The sequence below is a fragment of the Ochotona princeps genome, unplaced genomic scaffold, assembly GCF_030435755.1.
Source record: "Ochotona princeps isolate mOchPri1 unplaced genomic scaffold, mOchPri1.hap1 HAP1_SCAFFOLD_219, whole genome shotgun sequence".
In the NCBI taxonomy this organism is placed as follows: domain Eukaryota; kingdom Metazoa; phylum Chordata; class Mammalia; order Lagomorpha; family Ochotonidae; genus Ochotona; species Ochotona princeps.
Window position 1 is genome coordinate 128,137 of NW_026700510.1, and position 12,709 is coordinate 140,845.

General features: G+C 46.4%; 1 pseudogene; it reads right to left on the reverse strand.

Annotated features, from left to right (window-relative positions):
* Positions 1 to 2,538: 2,538 nt before the first annotated feature.
* LOC131479304 (cyclin-dependent kinase 1-like) overlaps positions 2,539 to 12,709 on the reverse strand; it is a 46,917-nt pseudogene continuing 36,746 nt past the window's right edge.

Sequence of the window (12,709 nt, forward strand, 5' to 3'; positions counted from 1 at the left end):
TGTGTTTAGTAAAAATTGATTTTGAGTATAAAATTAATTTTGAGTACAAATAAACTACTTCTCAATATGTAACTGCATGCGCTGCCAACCGTGGAATTCCTGGCTTCAGCCAGGTCACTGCAGATTTCAATGAGTAATGGTTTGCCAGAAATGTTCTTTAAAGTAAATAATATTTTTTAGGATTGTTTTTTGCATTTTATTAACCATGATGTAAAAATGAAACAATTGGATATTGTGCAAAAACTTGTGATGATTTGTGTATAAATAAAGAAGGCAACTTTTCTGAGTTGTCCATTATGAGCATCAAGCCATAGTGGTCCATGTCTTTTCTGTTTCTCTTATAGTCTCGCCCGATCCACGCATCCTTTCAAGCTCTGTGCTATCCTTTCAAGCTCTCAGCTGGAGCTGGTCTCCGGCAATTATGCACTCGTAAACCATGAACATCTGTCACTTTCACTTTCTCATCATGTGGCTGCCAGCACGGTCCAGCAGCCCTGTGTGTCAGTGGAAGAAGCGCTGCTCAGAGGAGGGCCAGGTGACGAAATACCAGAATCGGGGGCTGTAGACTCACAGGTTCTGAGCCCCAGTCACATCTCTCAACATATGCTTGTGTTATAATATAGGGCTCAGGTGTTAGTGTTAGAGAAACCAGAACAATCTGCACAGAAGCAAGCCCTGGGTGACCTCAGCAAAACAGGCACTTTTGTTCTTGTCTTTATCCCCCAAGGCAGGCTCTGCAAGCTACAAAAATAATTGCCCAAGCTTCCTGCCTTCAGGCTCATCTTGTGCCCTAGGTCAGCCTCTAGAGCAAGTCTTGTCTGTTTCTCCTTGCCTTCGGGGTGTGTCCTCTATTGCCTTCTTTTAAAAGCTGTCTGATGGATAATACCTGTGCCTGGTTGGGATGTGCCTTCAAGCAGAGGAACCCATTCCTGTAGATGCACAAAGCATCCAAGAAAGACCAAGAGTGAGCACGGCAGCTGATGGAGCTCCAGGAGAGGATGCTAAGCCCACAGCAAGAACCAAGCCAGTCATTGTTTTAGTGAGAAAATGAGAAACTTAGAGTGGGACTGGTACTTTGTCCTGCAAAAGACAGCTTTTGGCAAGTATGCATTTTTTACATGTTAAGACAGACTTTATTTATTTTAATAGAAAAAGTACATTTACACAGAAAAGCAGAGACAAGGATCTTCTATCTATCTAGTGGCTCACTCAGCAAGTGGCTGTTATAACCAGAGTTGAGCTGAACTGAAGCCAAGAATTAGGAGCTTTTTCTGGTTGCCAGGTCCCAAGGCTTTGGGCTGTCCTCCACTGCTCTCCTAGGCAACAAGCAGGAAACTGGACAGAAAGTGGAGCAACTGGCACAAAAACCAGTGAGCGTTGAGAGTTGACCAATTCTATTTCACAAAAATGAGTCAAAGGCACACTCTTACAAGCTCGGTGTCTTTACTCACCAGCCAGTGCACTGGTCCATGCCTCCACAAGTGGAATAGGGAAGCAGCCTTAACAAGTCACAGGTAAGTGCTTTGAAACTCATACTGGCATGGAAAACTATTCAATCAGCTAAGCTGGCATTGATACAATATGACAAAGGGAAATCACAGGAATGTTTTGTCTTCTCAGGGTTGAGCACTCTTGCTTTCCAGTAAAGAGTGTAAAAGACCTGTGTTTTGGCCAGGGCTGTCAGAGAAAACTTCCTGGCTGAGTGACAATCTGAGGAGAAGGGTGGAAGTTGGCCACCTGCAACCCAACTCCCAGACACAATTAAAGAACATACTCACACCATTTATACACAATACATAGGATTATACACAATAATATACACAATAACACACAATAACTGAATTATGTGAAGCTATCCAATGGGCAAGTGTGTATATAGACTCCTTGGTAGTGAAAAGCTGACACAAGTGAGCAAGCAAATATGGGTCACAGAAGCCAGTTTTTTTTCTTTGAAATTTATTTTATTTATGTTGGAAAGGCAGATATCCAGAAAGGAGAGACAGAGAGAAAGAGCTTCCACTTGCTCTTTCACTGCACAAGTGGCTGTAATGGCCAAAGTTGAACCAATCTGAAGCCAGGAGCCAAGAGATTCTTCCAGGTCTCCCACATAGGTGCAGGGTCCCAATTCTTCAGCCATATTCTGCTGTTTCCCCGGGCCACAGGCAGGGAGCTGGATGGGAAGCAAGGTGAGGATTAAGCCACTGAGCCATTGTGGAGGTCCCTAGCCAGCAGTTTTACAGTTAGCCAAGTTTTAAAGTGGACAGATGTTTTTCTTATATTCTGATTTTACATAGGTGTCCCTAACAGAGCATATGTTTTCTGCTCACCCTGAGACTCAAGCAGACTTAGAGGTCCTAACAAGATTGACACTATTTTAAACTTTCCAGCTCTTATAATGCCCGTATGAAATATTGGCACTTGCAGGTTGAGGATCAGCCAGTTGAGCTACTGCCAAAGCTCCCCCATTTTGCACACTTTTTAAAAGATTTCCCTTCTCTTATTCTAACAGAAACCTGACCTATTAAACTATCCCTCTCATTAAATGCCATCTCCACCAAGAAGAATGGACCCTTTCAGAGGAATGGTATTGCCAACTTCTCCATGCTTAAAGGTGATGGAATTGAAGGATCCATCAGGAATTCTTTTCCATCTGTGGAGCAGAATATAAGGTTACACACAGATTAAGGAAAACAAACATCAGTGTCACTGATCAAGCACTTGGTAGTGAGCTTGTGTTTGTCTCTCACTGCCATATCAGGTTTGACCTCATTGCTGACCTGGTCCCAGCAGGGAGATGAGTATGAGATGAACAGGAGTCAGTTTCAAGAGCAAACTTAGAAACTTAAAAGCATCCCAAGATATTTTGGAAACTCTACAGGCAAGAGGAGAATGGAGTGACACATCCTGGTTTCCAAAAGCAAAAATGTGTTGGCCCAGAATAATGTATCCTGCAAAGTTTTCCTTTGTCTTTGAAAATGCAATAAAATCCTTCAACAGTAAGGAATATGCCTCTTCCAAACCTGCCCACAAATGATATTTAAGATGTTCTCTTGAAAGAGAAAAGGAATGGCATCCACTGAAACCAAAAGCAAATGTGAAGATCATCGCAGTAAAATAGCAACAGAACACTAGATCAATGAACATTTTATAGCTAAAATGACAGGACTAAATTACCACATATTTATATTAATCCTGAATCTAAATGGTGAAACTCATCAATCAAACATCATGAATTAACAGACTAGATTAAAAAATCAAAACCCAACTATTTGTTGCCTACAGGAGACACATCTCACCAAAAACAGATCAGTGGAAAATATAGTTCATGGATTGTGTGTGTTTTAGCTTTTGTTTCTCTAAAACACTTTTTTTTCTTATTAAGTTGTTCACTGACAGATCATACAGTAGCATCATTTTCTTCAAGAAGGTTCTTCATTCCCTTTGTCATTTATTCAGTGACACCTTAGTCATTCAGTGGCATGTCATTTAACTTCATGGCATTGTTAGTTACTTTATTCTTCCTGTTGCTGATTTTATTTTGTGTCTTTTCATTTAAGGTCATCTATGGTAATTGTATAATGGTAATTTCCATATCCAGATAGGAAGATAGAATACAGTAAGCATCTTTACTTACAGATTAAAGATGCACTCCCAACGAACCTATTAAATAAACCTTGACAATAGGATGCTGAACTCTGCCGCTGTGTGCCCCTGCAATGATGGCCTTATGACTGTTTATATGGAACTATACCACTGGATTAATATATGGGGAAATCAGTGCGAGGGGAGAGGATTTGGGAGGAAGAGTAATTTCAGGGCTTATGGAACTATATAATAAAATGATAATAATAGCAAATGAAAAAAAAGTTGCCAGAAAAATCCGTTAAAGTGTATTTCATAAATGTGATTGCAAGTGTTGTCAGAGAATAGAAAACTGTGGAAGACAAATGATATTAGATAGCTATGGTTAAACTGATAAAACTACACAAACCAATAATGATTTTTACTTTTTTCTACCGTAGTCAATTGTTTAATCTTAATGTTGAGGACACAGGCTGAAGAGACTGAGCAGGACTTGAGACTCTTGGGAGGAAAGGCAGTTCCACTTGTGCCTGTGGGCAGATGGGCGTCCAGGAATCAAGTGGTAAACCTCTGGCTTCCTGTATTGTTATACCCTAAGCAGCAGGGCTATAGTAACAAGGGAAGTGCCTAGCTTACCCCAGGCATGTGGGTTACAAGACACATTCAGGAGAGTTGGAGCATCCAAGCAATCAATCCCAGGCAGCCCTAAGGAGCACTGGGTGACCTCACAGCCAGGGAGTGGGGTTCCTGCAGGCAGCAGTGAGCTGGCCATCCTAACAGCCAGGCTTGCAAGTTGCAGACTCAATGCACCTGGTTCTGTAGCATTAAGAGATTTGGATATTAGACTTGCATATTTATCATTTGGATCATTTTCTGTCAAAGGAAACTCCACAGGGTAGTAAGCTTTGGTAGCACAGGAAGCATTCTTGTCCACACAGGAGCCTCTTGCCCTGCCCTGCCTTCCTCCTCTGCACCTAGGGCTCACGCACAGGGGTCCACCTAGGCAATATCTAGAGGACGCATCAAGAGATGTTTCCCTCAACCTGTTGCCTGTCCCTGGGGAGGGTTCCACTTCACACTCCAATCTCATCATGCCAAGAACACCTGCTCCACCTTCAGCTTAAGACGTTTTTCCCGACTCACGCACAACTCGTTTTATCCCCAGGTGTCATAGGTTGCTGTGGCCGTCATCTCCTAGACCCAACCACGGGAAAATTCCACCGTCTCGCCTGCATGCTGGTCACAAGGATGCTTGAGTGATTCCCAGAATTGTTTGCTCTGTTATCTATGCAAACTTTCAGGGATTGAGAATCTTCGGCCATCCCTCCTACCGCAGGTTCCTGAGAGTGTGTCCAGAAGAGGTTAAACAATGTCAAATGGAGAGATAGATAAGGCCCCGGGAGTGAGGGTGGAAATGTATAGAAAATTAGAAAATAGTATAAAAGAGCAGCATTTTCTCAACAAAGTGGCATTTTCCTTACACAAATGACCCACTGTCTGTTTCCATTTTCAACCCTAGTCCCTTGGCTCAGCTTGGGGAATGCGGTGGTGCGGGCGTCGCCGGCAATAGGTTTTGAGGTAAGCACACCCTGAGGTGTGGACAAACAAGAAACCTGAAATGAGCAAATACAGCAACTCAGATACAAACCACACTGAAAGGGCCAGTTCTGTGGCACAGCAGGTAAAGCTGCTTTTGCAGTGCCAGCATTTCATAGAGCACAGATTGAAATCCTGACTGCTGTACATTGTAGCTTCATTCAGTCCACCCCATCACCACACCAGAGCCAAAATAATGCACGTCTTGTTCAGCACGGTGCAATGCCAGCTCTGGTTCTCATGGCCACCAGTGTGAGCTGCAGCCTAGCACGAGAGTGACCACAGTTCTCCTACCAGCCTGGATTCTGCTCTTGCCCAGGGTATTGTGGTTCAGGTGATATGACTGCACACAGTCTTGCCTCTTGCTACAGTGAGCCTTAAAGTAAATTCTAGTTGGCCTACGCCTAGTCTGGGTCTAGTGTACACCAGCTGGCACAGTAGTCCAGCCCTGCCCCAAACCCAGCATACTTGCCAGCAGACAGATCTTGTAGCCAGTCCACTCCAGTCCAAGCTCTCACACTCACCAGTGGAAGCAGTGGCATAGTAGGGGAGTTCCTGAGGCAGAAATGGCCATTCCACAGAGGGTTCCTTAAGAGAGGCACCGCCCACTTCCTGGCCCAGAGGTTCAGGGAGAATCAGGTGAGCAGGAAATGAATGCAAATCACTCTGTCAGACCCTGTCAGCAATTCCACCAGTGTCAGAAGATACTCAGTCTCTCCTTTGACAAAAGACAGGAGGTGGCTGTCTCAAGGGGGAGCCCCCATCCCAGGTCCTTGACAATACCCAAGCTCCTCACCATGGGGAAGAAGAGAAAGGAGACTTGTCCAGTTGCAGGGAGTTGTGCCATGGCAATAAGCCTGCTGATGGCCTCCCAGACCACAAGCCAAGAGAGGGGGTTGGATGATCGAGGGGCACTGCCCTCACCCAGAGCACATTCCTACAAGGCATACTGACTGTGGGGAGGAAAGCAGAAAGAGGAAGAATCTAAACCCTGTGTTCAGGCACCACTGTGCTGCTTCCTGGTTGGAGAGAGCAGGAAAGTCCAACACAGGGTGCAATCATGCAAAAGAGCACCTGAGTTTATTTGTGACCAGTGGTGACCCTGCAGGGCAGACAGTGGGGGCGGGGGAGCCCAGAGCTGGGAATCCAGTGTCCCCACTGGTTTGCTCTCTCTCTGCTTCAAGCTGTTTTGTGCCCACACCTCTATTTCCCCCCTTGGGAGTATTCCAAACGGTGTTTTCTTACATTTTGGGTTTTCTCTGGAAAGCTGCAGCTCCCCTGGGATTTGAGCAGGATGCTCCCTTTTCCTCTAGTGCTGCCTCAGCAGCCTCTCACCCTACAGATGTCATTGTGTAACTTACATGTGAGTTACACCATGAAGAATGAGGAGGCCCTGGGGCTACCCCTGACTTTAAAGTCTTTTGTAGCTTGCTAAAGAGGAACCTGCTGCAAGTGACAGCGGGGAGCAAGAATTCCAGGAATGTAACTGAAATGACCAGAGTGCAGCCGAGTCTGAAATGAGGCTGTTATTTCCTTTACTGGAGAAAAGGCTCAACTCCTTTCCCAAGTCTGCAGTTAGTCTAGTGAATGGAGTGCTCAAGGAATGATCTGCAGATCCCAGCCAAGAACTGCTAGGGCTGATATGGGGTGCAGCCAGTGATAGCCAGCACCCATTGACAGTGAGCTAAGGAGTTGATTAGCACTCGTAGAGCTGGGTAGAAACAGAAACTGGGCTTGCGACTAAAAACGTTTGGAGTAATTGGATTGATCTGTACGCAATATTCTGCTAAATTCGGACGTGGGGGAAGAGTATATAAGGAGAGGTGAAGCAGCAATAAAACGAGACTGCGCAGACTTCTACCATCACTGGTCTCCCGTCGATGCTTCATCACCAGACCTTCTCCCTGTCCATGTTACTGGCTCTGTTGGTCAGAACAATCATGGTCCTTGTGTACTGCTTACATGAGACAATGGATATGGTAATATTGTTTCTGGTTTGTGTACTATCAGGAGTTCCAGCAGAGGTGAGGCCTAATGGTGATGGAATGTGGCCAGAGAAGCCAGGGAAGGGTGAGTGTCTGCAGCTTTGTAAGTGTGCCCAGGATATTTGTTGTATATCTCTTAGGATAACTTATATTGTTGGGGAAGCTGAGACATAGGTCTTCAGCTTATTGGATGGACTTACGGGTAATGACAATTTGCTCCTTTTGGGATTATGTTTGGTTGGATTATGATTGATTGGATTGCCATATGGACTTGTGATTTGCTTTTTCTAGTATGGTCTTTTATCACCAAGCTTGGTTAGTAAAGACTCCTTAATGAACCTTACACATGTCTGGAGTGATCTTGCTTACACCCCCTAACACTAACCAGGATTTTGAAGAGTAAGAGGTCATTCCAAGGAAGTGATGGGAATGTTAGAAATGAGTTTTATAGTTTAAAAAGCGTCTGTAGAATTTGGTCATATTTGGCCTGTTAACTCGGTCACCAGTCCAGTGAGAAATCACAGTGGAAGTTGACTCAGTGGTCAGGCTGAGGATTGCAACCCAGAAACAACCAGGTGGGTGCTTGCACTTGCTCCTCTTCAAGTCTACATGTGGCTGCAGGTTCTATGCTTATGTTTCAGGAAGGGACAGAGCAGAGAGAGAGACTGGTTTTAGATTTGTTTCAGGCTTTAGGCATGAGAGAATTCGTGCAGGGTTTTAGGGAAAGAGAACATCCTCATTCGCATGAGAATCTGAGCAGATTTACAGACAGAAGGAAAGATAGAGACAAAGATTTTCCATCTGCTAGTTCACTCTCCCAGTGTCTGCATGGCTGGAGCTGAATTGGTTCAAAGGATCAAGTAGCTTCTTTTGGGTGATGGGTCCCAAGACTTTTGGGGCATGCTCCACTGCTTTACCAGGTCACATGCAGGGAGCCATATGGGATCGCAGCTCTTGCAAGGGGAAGTATGAACTAATCCAACCATCATGCTGGGTCCATAACTATATGCAAACTAAGGGGATTATTTGTGTTGGGAAGTGGCTGGCATGACAGCAGGTGGATAATGACTCCACAGTGGTAGACAAAGACAGAACATCTTGGACACTGCCTAAGCATATCATGCCTACAGAAGTTAAGTGGGTCAGCTGAAAGAAGCTACAATGGGTGTAGCAGGCAAAGCCACTTGCCTGGAACACTGGCATCCGATAGGGGTGCAGTTCCAGTCCCAGCTGCCCTAGTCTGAGCTGGATTCTTGCTAATAATGAGCCTGGGACAGCATGAGAAGATGGCACACGTGCTTGGACTCTTGCCCCAACATGGGAGTCCTGGCTGAAGCTCCTGGCTACTGACTTCCAGCCACTGTGTCTCCTGAAGGTGTGAACTGGCAGATGGAAGATCTCTTTCTGTATCTCTTCCCTCTATGATTATACCTTTTTAACAAGTAAACCTTAAATGAGGAAGTTACAAGGAGAGGCCTAGATTGTGGTGCAGTAAGTTAAGTTGCAATTGCAGTGTTAGCACCCCACATCCAAGTGCCAGTTCTGGGTCCCAGGTACTGTGCGTTGGGTCACCTATAGGCTAATGTGCCTGGTAAGGACCATGGACATATTTCAAGTTCTTGGGCCCCTGCCACCCACACCGAAAAATCAGCGTAGTGATACACACTCCTGGTTTGTTACAACCATGGAACAATCTTTTTCTGTTTCTTACCCTGTCCATGACATTCTGCCTTTCAAACAAGAAAAAAATAATTATTTTTTAAAAATTATAAAATTTTGAAGATTTGAGATGAGTAAACTAGATGATTGAATCTGGCATTGGCCAAATATACCCATAAAATTCATGTGCTGTGGGGACTGGGACTGAGCAGGATCAGACCCTGATGGTCAAATCCTTTACCTTGATGGCTCCTGGGGAGACCTGTGGTGAATCTACAGGAACTTGGTTCTGTGTAGTGCCTTCATTTTCCATTTGAAGGATGTCATTTTGGCGAGAAGGCATGAATGGAGTAGGGGTGAAGAGGGAGCATCTTGGAGAGGCTCCCATGCAGTGTGCAGAGGTGCCTGGCACCTGAGCTGATGTGCAAAGCCCAGTGAGACATCTAAGTGGGACACAGGTAAAGGGAGCCCTTCCCTGTCCATAACCAAGCCCCAGGGCGAATCCAGCTCACATGAGCCTGCACATCCATAGGTGCAGCTGGGACCGATGTTCCAGGGAAATATCCACGCTGTAGTGGCCGCTCCATTTAGTCAGCAGACAGCTGACTTTGGCACTGATTTTGGCTGCAATGCTTTGTTTCTGGCAGGGCTCAGCTGTAGGGCAGCTTTGCAAAGGGTTTGCAGGCAAGGGGAGAGAAGCATGGTGAACCTGTTACTGAAGCACTCACACTCTAGGGCCATTTAGCAAGCCTTCCAGCCCTGGGCTGTGGTGAAAACTTGGTGTGCTGGTCCTGTGGGACTCAGGATTCTGCTCTTTCGCCTTACACTGCATCCTCTTCTTCTTCTTCTTCTTTTTTTTTTTTTAAAGATTTATTTTTACTACAAAGTCAGATATACAGAGAGGAGGAGAGATAGAGAGGAAGATCTTCTGTCCGATGATTCACTCCCCAAGTGAGCCGCAATGGGCCGGTGCATGCCGAGCCGAAGCCAGGAACCTGGAACCTCCTCCAGGTCTCCCACACGGGTGCAGGGTCCCAATGCATTGGGCCGTCCTCCACTGCTTTCCCAGGCCACAAGCAGGGAGCTGGATGGGAACTGGAGCTGCCGGGACTAGAACCGGGGCCCATATGGGATCCCGGCGCGTTGAAGGCGAGGACTTTAGCCACTAGGCCACGCCGCCGGGCCCCCATCCTCTTCTTTTTATGACTTGTGTCACCACCATCCCAGTCAGGGTGGGCCACAGTTCCTAAAAGGCTTCACAGGCCTCAGTGTCCTTTCCTCTCCCACAGGCTCTCAGTCTCAGGTGAACCCTGTGCTTGCTAGGGCCAGTTCATGTCCCAGACCACGTATTAGTGGACTCCATCTCTCAGGTCAGGGACAGTTCACTCTCAGTGCAGCAGGCAGGGCTACCCTCAGCAGCATGGATGGATAGGGTCCGCACATCTGCCTTTCCCCAAGATTCCAATAATATTGGGTACCAACCAGCAAGCTGCTGCTCAGAGACTCTCATTCAGCACTGGAACCAGATGCAACAGAGCTCCTGACCCCACAGGAAATGGCCCCTGTATTCTCTGGTTGTTCTGTGTCCCATGCCTCACCCCAGCAGGCCCACTCTCCTACAGAGTGTCTGCCTGGACCCCATGGAGATTTGCAGCCTTCCCTCAGGATCTGCCTACAGCATCACCTTCTCAGCCAGTCTGCTCTGAAGCCAGAGCCCCAGGTCATCACTTTGCTTCATTTGCTCCATAGCATTCACCACCTGTTAACATGAATCCCCCTCATTCTAGTCACCATTCGAATGGGACTCATGTGTACTGTAAGGCAGGTGAGGGTGCAGCCGTGTTGGATTGGCAGTATTCTTAGAAGGTGGAACCTTGCTTGGGACAGAGCACAGTGGTTTCCTGTCACCCACAGAGGAAGCCTGTTGAGGCCGTGAGTGTGTGTCCACAGTTGTGGAAAGCACAAGACTCTCAATCCCTGACTTGTAGAATACTCCCCTGCAGATCCATTCCTAGGACAGGCTTTGATTAGTAAATCAGTCAGGAAGAGATGACCAGCAATAGAAGCAGCAAAATAGAATTTTGGCAGTGTGCTGTGGTGAGAGTTGCCTTTGGCCTGGACAGATATGGTCATTGTTGCCATTTAGGAAGTATTATTACATATAAAAACTCAGTCAAAATCCAAACCAGAAAATCTGGCTGGGCTCCTCTATTAATGGCATAAAAAGTTGGCCCTGTACTGTTTTTGGTCCCTTCAAAACTGTAAGAGTTCCCTTACTCCTCCTTTATGCCTTTAATACCTGCCTTTTTTAAAATGTATTTTATATTAAAATTTTGTTTCCATAGTTAAGAGGGATGCATGCCCACTAGAGCCTCAGATCAGGGAAGGGAGGGTCGAGGTATGGAGGATGGTGGGAGTATTTGATAAATGTTTCAATGTTTTTCCTTGTCTCCTGTGTCTTCCTGGCAAGGTGAGATAGGAGGCAGGGTTGTCCCTGGCTGTCATACTACCTTACTGTCTGGGGGTGGAGGACAGTCATTCGATGATGCCTTAAAGACCCCAATGTGGGGGAGCATGTCCTGGAGGTGTTACTGGAGAGTCTTTGATAGTCTGCAACATTGCAGATTTCACCCCCTTGAGGAACTTAAAGACCAAAATCGTAACCATTTGACTACTGCTCATTGCTAACTGCTATATTTCTGCTTCTGTAACTTCTGCTTCACTTGCTGTACTACGAAATTGTGTGAACCTCAGGCCTGACAACTTATGGGACATTTGCTAACACACCCCATTGGGAACATTTAACCTATGTGACACTTGCCAAGTCACCTTGATAGGCAGCCCACCACCTACCTTGGAACTAACCAATAGTTTGTCCTGAAGATAAGATACCATGCAAGTAGAGGAGCCAAATACTAACCGTCTGATTGGCTGGATTTTTTTTTTTATAAAAACCCTAAAAATGGAAGCTCGAGATCTTCATCTTCATTGCAGACCCAGGCATGATCAAATAAATGTTCCTGTTCACACCTGACTCCTGGGGATTCCTTGGGGAAGCCTGTAAATGCTGGGAGGTGACAGTGATGGCAGCAGGATAGGATTGCTGTAGCTCAAAGCAGGGATGGCCACTGGTTGTCACTGGCTATAGACTGCAACACTGACCCAGGGACGACAGGACACCTGAAGAACTGTGGCACTTACCAGCCTGGCGACTCACGTGTGACCACTGAGCTCTAACACTCACCAGGATTCTTGAAAATTTGCCACCTGCAGAGCTGAAGCCACAACCACATCTGCTTACTGCCCCCTGCAGCATAAAAACACTCCTGAGCTGAACTGCAGTCCATCGGGCCCAGTGCCATCTTGCTGCCTTAGCGCCAGTTCTTGTACAACAGCTCCAGAGTTGAGAGAATCTTTTCAAGGTTTGATGGTGACAATGTCCACATGACTGTCTCCACAGTCCCAGACACTTGCTGCAATGTTTGGCCAGGACAGTTGTCCAAACTCTTCTGCTTTCCATCCTCTGACGAGACACTCACCATCCTCTGCTGGCCTGGATGAGCTGGCTGCCATGGCCCTCGTGTGCTTTCCCCCTGCTCTGACAAGAGGAATTGAGGAGGCCCAGATCCAACACGTGCACTCCAAGTGGGAGCACAGAGCTTGTGGTTTTCCCTGAGGCCAGAGTTTGAGTTCAGCAGTCTAGTTGGGGAGTCCTCCAAGAAACCCTGCTTAGGATGACTTCAGACTTGGCTCTTGTGTGCACCAGCCAGTGCAGGAGCAGTTTGAGCCTGTCACATACATCAGCCACTGCACTTGCCAGCCAGCTGCCTAGTCAGATCTGCCACCAGCTGAACCTTTCACTGCCAGATTCCAGCCCCAGCTGAGTT